Source organism: Peromyscus maniculatus, chromosome 2 (assembly GCF_049852395.1).
Source record: "Peromyscus maniculatus bairdii isolate BWxNUB_F1_BW_parent chromosome 2, HU_Pman_BW_mat_3.1, whole genome shotgun sequence".
Taxonomy (NCBI): Eukaryota; Metazoa; Chordata; class Mammalia; order Rodentia; family Cricetidae; genus Peromyscus; species Peromyscus maniculatus.
In genome coordinates this window covers 14724201-14736732 of record NC_134853.1, presented here as the reverse complement: position 1 = coordinate 14736732, position 12532 = coordinate 14724201, and positions in this window count along the sequence as shown.

The following is a 12532-nucleotide window of genomic DNA, read 5'->3' as shown; positions in this document are numbered from 1 at the left end:
TTTTATAATTATGTTTCTAATATTTTACATCAAACAGTAAATTTATACAGTTGATATTCTAGCTCCTAAGAGAAGTTAATACCATATTCATGCAAATGATATCTTTAGATAGATTATTTCTAACTTAAAATTTCAGACAAAACCATGAATTAATTTGAGTTTTATTTTGAAGATAATATGAAGTTACTTAAGTCTTATACACAGAAAAATTATAATTCGGTTTATACTTTGGAAGTGTGTTCGAATTTATGCTGCTGTGTAGAGGATTAACTACAGGGTAGAAGCATGTCAGCCAACAGAATACAGATGAGTGGAACAACTTGGCATTGACACTCCATCTAAATAATCAGGAAAGCAGAGTCAGTGTCTGAGGCTGTGGCAACTTGTTTAGATTACAGATGTGGCATTTAATCAGCTCCAGCCAGCTGTCTTCCTGGACTATAAATCCAATCTCCAGTGTTGCCAGAGTTTTGAATTTAGAAGAAAGATATAAATCTTTAAATTTTCAAATCTTGACAACTTCAGAAAATCATTTTTAAAGCCATTCTGAAGGCCAAAAATAAATCTCAGGGCTAGATTTACGCCAAGAGCCACCAGTTCACACTCAGAATTGAATTTATAGCTCAGGAATTGGTCCCTTTTCTTTACCAGAGGCAAACTGAAAACAATTTATAAATTTTTTCTGTTATCTATTTTGCTACTTGATATATTTTATTAAATCTTGTGCATTCTTTCTTGGCATCCTAGTTATCAAATTTTTATTTATTGGTTTTGTGTTCATGTGTGTAGAGGGGGGTCCCATGTACCACAGTGTGTATGTTCAGGTCAGAGAACAGTGTTGAGAAATTGGTTCTCCCCTGCCAACTCCATCATAATTCCAGGGGTTAAACTCAGATCAATAGACATGCCCACAAGTGCCTTCACACACTGAGCATTAACCAGCCCCAGAACTTTGTTTTCTTTGTGCATGTACATCACTTCAAGTAACAGTTGATCTGTATTCTGTTTCACTTGCTTATGCAATCATTATTGATTATCATGTAAAAAGTTATCCCTTCCCACCAAATGCTGACTCAACAATAAGCCTATACAGAGATTAAAGGTAATATAGATAAGTTTCCCATCCCTTCCCAATCAGGGGAGGGTGAGGCACTGCGGTGTAGAAATCATGATATATTGACCACTGCAAGCTCATAAATATGTCTCAGTAAAATATTTCTATTTTAACTCTGTTTTCTTTCTACAAGAAATTCAGAAAATACTGATCAAGATATTGTAGTGAAGTTGTGTTAAACTATGGAAGCTCTATTGATTTCATTCTATCTTTTATATAAAATGCAGCCAGGGGTCTCAGTTTTAAAAAAGACACAACTCTCTATCTTATGAATTAGTTATGAGTTGGAGCAAGCTAGGCTTTTTATCTGTCTGTCAAGTGTTTCACATGGTATATGATCTCACAGTAGAGGTGTCCACAGAACATGCTGCATCCACTTGTCCAAACAATGTGACTACAGGCTTAAGTAGACGAGATTTCATTCAATGGTACATTTCTAACTTTGAGATAAATAATTCACTTTTGTAGAAGTCCGACCTTCTGTTCAGCTGCTCTATCAGGCCAAGCACCCAAAGTCACACTGATTCTTTCATTCTATCTTATCCTTCATTTATATTTAACAAGGTAATTTCTCTGGCTCTAATTCACAAATCTACCATTGGTTTACTTCCATCTCCCATCCTAATCTTAGGCTTTATATTTTGTGTAAGAAACTGCTATATACTCTCCGGGATTTTTGCTTTTCTCTTTATGGTGTACTCTTCATAGACAAGGTAGTGATATATTTAAGACATAAACTAATTCCCACAATTGACATTATCAAAATGCAACCAACAATGAAGTGGTTTACTACTAAAAACTGAACAAAATCCCTAATCTTTTATGTTGTCCTCACAGCACTATGTGACTAGGTCCTTACCTAACTCTCTGACCTCATTTTCTACCATTATATCTTTTTTTTTAAGTTTATTTATGTACTTTATGTAAATGAATGTTTTGTCTGCATGTATATTTGCATATCAGAAGAAGGCATCAGATCCCATGGGATTACAGTTATAAATGTTTGTGAGCCACCATGTAGGTGCTGGAAATTGAACTCAGGACCTCTGGAAGATCAGCCAGTGAGTGCTCTTAAACTGCTGAGCCATTCTTCCAGGCTGTCATGTTATCTTCCTATGTCTCTTGGTTACAATGCTCTAGTCCAGTGGTTTTCAACCTTTCTAATGTGACATTTTAATACAGTTTCTCATGTTGTGGTGACCCAATGGCAAAATTATTTTCATTGCTGCTTCATAACTGGAATTTTGTTACTTTTATGAATCATTAATCATAATGCAAACATATTTGGACACAGAGGTGTAGCTAGAGTTTTCCTGCCTTGCCCACAGTCAGGACAAATCTTTGTCACCTGCCAGTCCCACAGCCGCTCAGACCCAACCAAGTAAACACAGAGACTTATATTGCTTACAAACTGTATGGCCATGACAGGCTTCTTGCTAACTGTTCTTATAGCTTAAATTAATCCATTTCTACAAATCTATACCTTGCCACGTGGCTCGTTGCTTACTGGCATCTTTACATGCTGCTTGTCCTGGCGGTGGCTGGCAGTGTCTCCTTCTGCCTTCCTGTTCTTTCTTTTCTCCTCTCTGTTAGTCCCGCCTATACTTCCTGCCTAGTCACTGGCCAGTCAGTGTTTTATTTACTGACCAATCAGAGCAATTTGACATACATTCCATCCCACAGCACAGCCAAGTGTAGACCATCTCAGACACCTGTACTCAGGCCCGTGGTCCTAATCATCCTCTATGCGGACCTGCTGGGTAAAGCCACAAGGAACCCAAGAACGGGCTCCCACAGGATATACAGAACATCCCACAGCACAGAGGTTTGCCAAAGGAGTCACAACCCACAGGTTGAGAACCAGTGCTCTAGTCAACTAACAACATATTCTGTTTCTCAGCTACCCAGCTCACCCCAGCTTTAACTTAGCAGTTGTAGCTCTTTTGCCTACATCTCTTTTCCAGCAGGGTTTCATGACTCATCCCCCTTCATTTAAATGGAGGCTCAATTATCACCTCTGTACACAGGTTTCTCAACCTGCTCATCTCTTGAAATATACTAATCAGGACAAATTATTCTTGCTTTTATAGTTATTATCTTTCTTACTAACCAAATTGCAGGGGACTTAAAGACTTTATTATGTGCCTTGATTTCAAGCATGCCTCCTAGAGAAGTTTCTGTTCAGTATGTGTAGACTTTTAAATACTATTGTCTTGGGTATGATCTGTCATCAATACAACTCAAACTGTTTTAAGAATGCCACCATGTTTATCTACTACCCAGAGAAAGTGAGACTGATGATTTATAGGATTATAGGGAAAGGCAAGCTCAATATCAACCTTCATTTCTTTGGAGTTCTATAAAGTGATCTTATAAAGAAGAGAACAACAGAGCTGACAGGGGAAACCTGGGATGATAGCTCAGGAGACAGAAGAAAGAAAAATTAGTCTGTTGAGACGTCCTTAGTTGTAGGTGAAGAAGATTTCTTTACTTCATAGAGCATGCCGTGATTAAGTCTCTGATTACAAATTTTGCTGATTTTATACAATCTAAATTTAGTTAAGTAGCCCATTCCAGTCATCTGACTTAATAATAAGCAATACAAAATAATATATTTTTTATTTTATTCTCCCTTTTCCAAAATCAGTCCTGGTATTTTTCTTATAATTAACTGTGCTATCCATATTTCTACTACAAATCTATGAAACAATTCTGATTTCCAATTTAGAAATGCAATGTGGGTGATGACTTTCAAATTCTCTACTTCATATTCTGATACAAAGTTTTATGTACATTGAAGTCTGCCATTTTTTTTGCCCTAAATCCTAACATAGTTGTACATTATTAGTTTAAAACAATTTTTTTTTGAGACAGGGTCTTATACAGGCCAGGCTCACTTGAACTAGCTTCCCAAGTGCTAGTTTTCTCTCCCTCCCTCCCTCCTTCCTTCCTTCTCTTTCTTCCCTTCTTCCTCCTTCTCTCCATTGTAACACCATGTTGAAAAGACCCCAAATATTTTTAAATCCACCAGTTTACTTACTGCCTGCCTGTGCAACACTGGCCAACCATTGCTGAAGAAATTTTCACATATGTGCTGAAAATTATAATTTGAATTCCTGTTCTCAAAACTAAATTGAAAAACAACTTATACTTGGAAAATTCTAATTTTCCAAAATAAACTTTTTATATGCCTTCTCTCTAAAGATGCTTTCACCTCTCTTCTTGTAAATGTTCTCATTTGTTTAACTATGACAAATGGCACGAACATTACTCCATTTGGAAAGTTATCACTCTGAAAGTTTCTTTTTTCCCATCAACAAATCTAAAACTTTATCTGCACGTGAGTCTGTGTGCTTCACCTTCCTTTTGATTAAAATATGTGCTAGTGTTAGTTCCCACCAGAGCCACACCTACTGATTTTGTTGTGTTCAGTGTTCAATGCAAATTTAGCCATTCTGGTAATTCCTAAATTGTTATTCAGTCTCAGATGCCAACTTTCCTTTTCTTCCTTTTCTGGATTATTTATATGCACATAAAAGCATGATTGAATAGTATTGATTTTAAATAAAATCCTACCCTGAAATACAGATGTACTTTATGATTCTGAATCCTTCTGTCCTGAGTCTGAAGATTCCTCAGAAGCCTATGTGTTAAAAGCTTGGTGGTCAGCCTGGGACGCCACATAGTAGTGCTAGAAACCTTAAGAAGTAGGATGCACTTGAAAAGACTACGTCACTAGGGGATGCTCTTCCAAGGGATGCAGATGCCTTAGCCCCACTCTTCCTCATTCTGTCCCTCTCCCTCTCTCTCTTAGTCTTGCTCTCTCCTCCCCCATTTTTACCTTCCTCCCTCCCCACTTCTCCCTTTCCTGATTCCCTCCTCCTTCTGTCTCTCATGAGGTGAGCAGTTTTCCTTGTCATGGGTACTTCTGCCATGGTTCTTTGCAATAGATCCAACCAACCATAGAATTAAACTTCTGACACCAGGAACAAAATTAACCCTTTTTTAAATTAGGTGTTTAAGGTATTTATCATAGTATCAGACAAAATGACCATCATTCCTTCACTGGTCAATCAGTGTGAAGTGTTGTCTGTGGCCAGCTCCAATTCTTCAAATCAGTTCTCATTCTCAGCAACATTTAGCACAGGTGACACTCTGGCTTTGTGAAACAGTCTTTGGTATTTAAAGATACAATTAATTTATTGACATGTTATTCATACATTATAAAATTTACCAGTTAGTATTTCTGTAGTTTTCAGTGTTTTCACTGAGTTTTTCAAACGTTGTCCACAAACTTTGAAGCAGTTTCATAACTTCACAAAGAAGTCCACACCAGCCATCCTTCACTCCGTACGCTCTGCCATTTTGTGCCCCGCCCTTCAGCCAACTGCCAACTTCAGTGCTGTTTGTTTCTAATTAGTCTGTCCTTGCTATTTTGCAGACTATTCTAATAATTCAAGGCCCTTTATGACTACTTTTTTCCATAGAACATAATATTTTAAATTATTATCCAAGTAGTATATATCAGTATATTTTGTGTAGTTCAAAAGTTATATAGAAATTGTATTCAAAAATTATATAGAAATATTGTATTTAATAATCTGTTTATTAGCCAATGAACATTGAAGTTGATCCAGGTTTGGGTTGTTATGAACACTATTTTACACATTATTTCAAGGATATAGAATTTTCATTTCTTAGATATACCTAGGAATGGAACTGATAGGTTATACGCTAATTTAATGTTTATGTATGAGAAACTAGTTAGTGTTTTCAAATGGTAGTTGTTTCAATTGCCATGATCACAAAACAATTTATGAGGGTTCCAAATTTCTACATCCCAATCCTTGTGGTATCTCCTTTTTTTATATCAGCCATCCTAGTGAAATCAAGTAGCTGTTCTTTGTGGTCTTTATATGCATGATTCTGATGGATAATCTACTGTTTTGTGATTTGAAAGACCCATGGAGACAGTCTGAAAGAACAATGTGTACCACTCTATGATTTCCTTGCAGTTTCATGAGCCACTACACCTCTGTTGCACTCCATTAGTCCAAGATCGCACTGAGTATACACTGGATTCAGAGTACCAATTCTCAGCCCTGAAGTAACTGGAAATCATGGCAGGACATTTTGAAATTGTAGTAAATAAGAACACTGATGTTGATAAGCATAGGTTTTTATAATGAAAGAGTAGCTCATACTATTAGTGCAGAGAGATTACTCCAATGCTTTAGTGTTGAATATTTATCATGCACCTCTATGTAAACTCATATAACACAGAACACCAAGAGTATAACCTAGTGGAAACACTAGATTTGAGGGATAAAGATGTATTGATAAAAGTTTACCTACTACAGTAAGTGTACTAGTCAGTGTAGATGTCATACAGGGGAGGACATGCATATTTGGGTGCAGGCAGAATACAAGCATTGTGCACTGAACTCCTTAACTTTTCTATGTACCTAAAATTTCACTAAAATAAGTCACATAAAAATGGGGAAATACTCCAAAGTTTCTGCTATTTTGCAAACCACCTCACCTTGGTGTCAGACTTTAGGCCCATTTCACCCAAACTTGAAATTTTTTTCTCTCTTTCTAGGTGATTTTGTCTTTGTCTTTAAATGTCGTATATGTTCTTATTATTCCTAAGTTTTTATTTTCATAACTGACCTTTTTACCTACTTGGACTTTTAGGAAATTCAGACTGTAAATTTATGATTTCCAAATCAAGTTGTTGGTTTTTTTATAGTTAGTATCATCAGAATCTAGTTACCCCCACCATTAATTTAACTAAATCACACCATCACATATCCATTCAGGACACAAACTCAGAAGCATCTTTCGATATTTTTTCCTTTCCATCACTACATCTGACAAACCAGTCAGGTTCAGCTTGAAAATTTCATCTAAATAGAAACCCATTCCTTGGTTTCCTCTTCGTCGCCAGTCTTCTTGATGTCACAACACACCAAAGAGGACAGCAGTTCCATTCTTATTTATACTTTAGCCACATATATGACTTGCTGTCTACACAAAAGTCACGACAAGCCTTTTTAATTTAAATTACATTCTACCATGTTCATGCAAAAAACTGTCTCTCGATTAGTGTTTCTTGAACTCCAATAAAGATATGGGGCATGTTAAATGTGTGTGGAATCTGACCACTTAGGTGCCTAGAGATAAAATATCTTGAGTATATTTAAGAAATAGTAATTTATATCTGCAGCCAGGTGGTAGTGGCGCATGCCTTTAATCCCAGCACTCGGGAGGAAGAGCCAGGCAGATCTCTGTGAGTTTCACGCCAGCGTTGTCTACAGAGCAAGATCCAGGACAGGCACTAAAACAACACAGAGAAACCCTGTCTCAAAGAAACAAAACAAACAAACAAACAAGAAATAGTAATTTATAATATTGGATTAATGGACAGATTCAGACATATTTTAACTACTAATTCATGTGTGTCATTGTATAAACTTATCCCTTAGGGTAGTCAAAGTACAATTACCATATAATGTATAAATTGCTATGCCCCTTTGGCATATGATGTAGTTCGTTAATTTAATAAATAGTTGATGAAGTGCTGAAGTAATGACACACAGATCTGAATAGAGGAAAGATTAATATCAGCTACAGAGGTTGCTGACCTGATCATGTTGCTAGCTACCTGGGCTGCAGTTAACTTACCCAGATTAGGGTACATTGACACAAGGTGACTCCTTAGCCACATCATCTTTGACATCGTGTGAGGAATCTCCAGTGATGTGCAATCACTCTAAACACTGACTTTTATAAGATGTTTACTGGAAATTTCTGACTGTGGCTGCCAGGAAGCCTTTGGCACTATACCACTTTTTGGTCCTTAGGAAAGCTGCCAGATGGTGAATAAACAGTAAGTACAGAAACATTCTGTTTATACCAAAGCAAGTACAATAAAAGAAGAAGTGACTTTTTGCTTTCAGATCAAATAATTAGACAAATGATTTTTTAAAAATCTTGTCTCCTTGAAAGTGATACTCTTGTAGACAAATGATCCATTTAGATTCTGTACAATTGTGATTAGTGGTTCAAGATAAATGTTTCCACCATCCCAGTGTCAGAGAGACATGTCAGACACAATGATACTTGGTAACTTTGTGGTGGGGGGTCCTCCTTCCCTCTTGGCCTGTCGGCCATCAATCTGAGAGGGGAAAGGCAGAAGCAGTGGCAGAAAGCTTTGTATGATCACGAACGGAGACAGCCCTCTGGGAGACAGACTTTGGTGAATCAGCTCAACTTTATTCCAGATTATAAGGAATGTATAGGATTGGGGAGTCTGAAGACAAACCCTAAACTGCATTCAGAGACACGCTCCTATCATAAGGCTACTAGTATGCACAGCAAAGAAGGCTTCTAGCAGGGATCTGTGCCAGGGTTCAAGCTAAAGATAAGACAGGCATCTGTTTAGAGACAGGCATCTGGCTCAGAGACAGCTTTCAGATAAGGTCAGACTTCCAGGCCCAGGCACGTTATCCAGATAAGGGCAAGTAGAGGCAGGAAGTTCTGCTAGAGGGAAGGAGCCTCATGTTCTCCAGCTATTGAGAAAGCTGCCAGGCCATGGGAGACTTCGACCCCTGACCAGCCAGCAATGTCTTCCAGCGTTTATATTACCTTTGACTTGCAGCACAGGTTTTCCAGGGTCAGTCAGCAAAGAGAAAACAGTAGAAGAATCTCTTTGTAAATAGTGTTACAGGCACAAAAAATGCTAATTGAGTGACAACTAGTAATACAGAGATAAAAGAAAAATGAATTAAGAAAAATTAATTCATATTGGTCATTTAAGTACAATATATATATATAATAAATTGGAAATATAAGCTACAAATCCAAATAATTTGGTGGCAGATGTTACTATGTCGCTGGCAATAAATTGTATTCACATATGCACAGCACATTCAAGTTTATAGGTACCAAGGAAGATCATAATAGATTTCCAGGTGTGGACTTGTGTTTTGCACTGACAGACAAAGTGAAGGATTGAGCTGCTTAGGCACTTTTGAAATCTCCCACTTAGCAAAATAAGGTGTTGCCCACATCTGTAGCTGTGTAAGGGGGCCAGTTTTGTTTTGACACACTGAGAGCTTAACAGATTTCCAGAAGGTGATTGGATAAATGGGGCTTTGGGACAAGTTCACCCTGGAAAGCAATTTTACTTTTGTTCTTGTTTGCTATATATAACCGTGTTGGGTTACAATTGAATCCTGACACTGAATTTATAGTTTAGGTGCACAATTTGATCAGTTTTGATATAAGTCTATAACTATAAAACCATCTCTATATTTAAGGTAATCAATATTTATACAACCTCATCCACATTATCTGTGTCTGTTGTAATTCATCAGTTCCTCTGCCCATTCTTGAGAAATAATCAATCTACTTCCTGTTACTATAGATCACTTCTATTTTCAAGAATTTTTAGTGAATGGCATCAAGACCCTATGGGTCTCCTTTGGGGGGCTTTGTTTGCTTAAGCTGTTACTTGGAAAGGTCAAGGTTATTCAGTTTAGTCAATCAGAACAGAAGGTGGTCTACAGTCAGACTCTGCTCACTAATGCTTTTTATACAACATCCTGCTTTAGCTTTTATACTCACAAAAGACCACAGAAGCTACACATTCTGAAGGATTGCCTGAGCTAATGAGGAAGAGGTAAGCAGCCACAGCCTGTAAACAATACTTTCTGTCCCACCAGCAAGCCAGAAACTCCTAAATACCCAGCAGCTGCTTCCCAAATAATTGACTTAGAGTCTTAATATTACTTATAAATTCTTGGCTAGTAGTTCAAGCTTATTACTAACTACCTTTTACACTCTAATTAACCCATAATCCTTATCTATGTTTAGCCATGTGACTTGGTATCTTTTCTCACTACGGCATTCTTATCTTTCTTCCTCTGCATCTGGCTGGGGACTCCTGACTCCATCCTTCCTCTTACCAAAATTCTCCAGGTCTGGTCACCCTACCTATACATACTTCCTGCTTGGCTACTGGCCAATCAGCATTTTATTAAACCAATTTGAGTGACAAATCTTTACAGTGTACAAGAGCATTATCCCACAGCATTTCCACCTATTTGCCTAATTAAAAAGGAAGGTTTTAATCTCAATATAGTAAAACAAAAACAGTTAAGTAAGAATTACTATAATAATATCCAATCCATTTGCCTTTATAAAATTAGAGAAAATACTTATTATTTATTTTACCTTGGTGAGTCTAAAGCTTTATACCTAATTTATCTTCTATTATAACTAAGTAAAACTATAATTAAACTATTTAGTTTTCAGTTCCATCAAAGACTCCAGAAGGGTAAAATGTTATCTAATGACAGAGACATCAAGCTGCTTGGACAGTCACCTAAAGTTCCTCTGCAAAGTTGGGGGCACCCATCTTCTGCCTAAAGGCTTAGATTATTTGACAGACTTTTTATGAAGCAGAATTTTTGAAGGACTGTCCTGCCCTGTCTTGGCGAAGTTCTGCAGTCACTTTCTTTTGTGTCCTGCTTGTCCAATTTGGACAGTATACTGTCAGCAGTCAAGGCAATGGCACTTTCTTTGCCCACATGACTAACTTTTGCCATAAAGAAAACAAATTCCATATGGAGTTTCTTCAATACCCATCATCCTCATTGCAGTAATTGGTGCTGCCAGGAGCAGACATGTCTCACTGTTGAGAAAAGTCTAGGTTCTTAAAATATCTTAAATGCCATACTCTTTAGGTCTTTGAAGTGTTTGAAGATTGCCTATCTATCTGAACTATATCTCTGTATGACCTTGAAAACATACCTAACATGACTATAAGTTTGTTATTATAGATGACTATTAAGCCATATTTCTTATATATTACATTTTTTAATGAACTGCATAAACATAATACCCAAACAAGAGTAGAAATATATAAACAGTATAACAAAATTAACTTTGAATTTGTATCAGTAAACTAAAATCCATACTGATATAAAATATGTAAGATTAACAGTTGCTTTTTGGATTGAAGTACATTTAATAATGTACCTTTTCCCCATCATTTCTATATCATATCCCCCTTTCTTCTTTTAGAAAGAGATTAACTATGACCAATAACAATTTGTAACCAAATCCCTTAAACAAAGACAAACATTCATAATCCATTTTGGGGGAATGTGGGTGTAGTTTTCTAGACTACTTCCTGCTGATTATGGACACTGTTAATCTTATACAGACCCTGAGAAAATTTAGGATTATGGTCAATTCCTGACCAGAGTAGTCTGTGAGGCTGGATCATCTCAACAGCAGCCTTGAAGCCTTTCTGGATGCAGAACTCAGAGGAAACTGCAACAGAGGGGCTCTGAAATGTTAGATCATCTGGGCCATCTGTTCCCACTGGAGATTTTTCAGGGGATCTTCCTTGATCAAATCTGATTTTTATTAACACAGAATGAATCCACATCCTCTTATTTCCTGTGGAAATAAAAGCATAAACTCTTCTCCAAAGTAACATATCTTTTGACTTAAATTTTGAAGCCAAGGTATTTTCAAAATATATAGGTTGGATTAGTCCAGCAACATTTATAACCCAATGTCTCTTAGCAGCTGTTGCTCTTTCCTCATCTGTCACACAATTCAAAAACAACACAATAACATACAGCATTTAGACTCTCTTTGTATTTTCCATCTTTATGTGGCTTTTTTATATTATTTTACTCCATTTTTAAGGACTTTCTTGTTTTAAAACTATATATTTCTTTTTTATGACTGTCAATATCTTCTCTTTACTCTCCCAAGCCTACGTATATTTTTAAACACACTGTGAACCCTTTAGAGGTTGTTGGGTTTTTGTTGTTGTTGTTGTTGTTGTTGTTTTCCGTCTGGATCTGTCTTTACCGCATATCTCTATCTTTTTCTGACCACATAAGCATTTATGATGCTAAGGAGGAATAGTGAGGACTAAAGCTGCAGGTTTGGCAGCTGGCTCTGCCCCATTCCTTGGTTCCTTGAGAAGCTAGTCTCATGGCAGAGGCATGTTTACTGCCAGCTCTGAAAGCCATGTTTACTGTGCCAACTCTGGGAAGTTTTTGGGTCCATGCTGTCACCGAGTAGTGTGCCACCAGCTGCTCATAAACTCCATTTAAGTGTTTGGCTGCAGACCTCTGAAAAGAACCGGGTGCTTTTGCCACTAATGCTGAGTCAGGAAACCGTCCTTTAAAGGAGCTGTGCCTCTCCTCTCCACCAGCAAACAGAGCCCACCAGTGAAAAAGCCGAGTCTGACTCTGTCACTGTGAAGCTGAGTTTGACTCTGTGTTTGTGTGCTTAGAAGTCTTTTTTCTTTATGTTTGGACCTGCCTTAGCTGAGTGTGCCAGGCTCTGCTGACTCCCCATGGGGTACCTTGACTTGGGAAATGTGGG